We start from the raw sequence: 1,237 nt of genomic DNA, 5'->3' as shown, positions 1-1,237 counted from the left end.
AAAGATAACATCTACTGGGACCTCATACTGACAAGGCAACACCACTGTACAACACAGAAATCCAGACTGCTTATCGTTAGACTTCTAGCACCTAAGGACATGGTCCCCATGAATTTTTAATGCTCAGAAACAAAACATCTAAATTTCAATGTCTGCCTTATTCTATGCAATGATCTTACCAAGGATATTCAACTCCTCCTCTAAGAAGGTCCTTAGACTTAAACATTTATGGAAGGGAGTTTAAAAAGCCAAATACTTGCGGCACCTGGGTGGCTCAGTTGGTTAAGCATCCAACTTCGGCTCAGGTCATGATCTCGTGGTTTGTGAGTTTGAGCCCCGTGTCAAGCTCTGTGCTGACAGCGCAGAGCCTGGAGCCTGCTTTAGATTTTGTGTCTCCCCCTCTCTCTGCCCCTCCCCTGCTCATGCTCTGTGTCTGTCTCTCAATAATAAATAAACGTTAAAAAAAATTATTTTAAAAAAGCCAAATACTTTCCTCACTAATGGAATAAAATCCCTGATTTTATATGACTGAACCTCACATTTACTAATTTTGAAACAAACTAATATACGGAACAGTTCTTAAGAAGCAAAGGAAGGGGCGCCTGGGTGGCGCAGTCGGTTAAGCGTCCGACTTCAGCCAGGTCACGATCTCGCGGTCCGTGAGTTCGAGCCCCGTGTCGGGCCCTGGGCTGATGGCTCAGAGCCTGGAGCCTGTTTCCGATTCTGTGTCTCCCTCTCTCTCTGCCCCTCCCCCGTTCATGCTCTGTCTCTCTCTGTCCCAAAAATAAATAAACGTTGAAAAAAAAAATTAAAAAAAAAAAAAAAAAAAAAGAAGCAAAGGAAAAGAGCAGATTTAATGTGGAAAAGTTGGGCCAAAGGGACAGAATGGTTCTGAGTCATCAAACTATGGGTTTTCATCTAAAAATTTTTCTTCACTTTTGACTATAAAAGGGAGAGCATCCTGAGAGATTAAACCACTATCCAAATGTGTTTTTCAAAAAGGGAAAAAAGGGAAAAAGAGGCACTCCAACATGGATTTGCACTGAAATATTTCCTACATGAGTAAGTGCTCAACTTGGATGATCTAAACCCCAATAACATTTCATAGATGAAGACACCTTGAGGTCCCTGCATGCCCTTGCGGCTGTGGACACTGCTGCCAATTTAAAGAGGAAAAATATTAAGGGTGTGTAAGGAGTGAGGAAAATTTGCTGTTTTGTGCACAGTTCCTTTAGAG

Source organism: Herpailurus yagouaroundi, unplaced genomic scaffold (assembly GCF_014898765.1).
Source record: "Herpailurus yagouaroundi ecotype Mexico unplaced genomic scaffold, PumYag 162, whole genome shotgun sequence".
NCBI classification, from domain to species: Eukaryota; Metazoa; Chordata; class Mammalia; order Carnivora; family Felidae; genus Herpailurus; species Herpailurus yagouaroundi.
The sequence above is the reverse complement of the archived record's forward strand: the minus strand, read 5'-3'. Positions refer to the sequence as shown.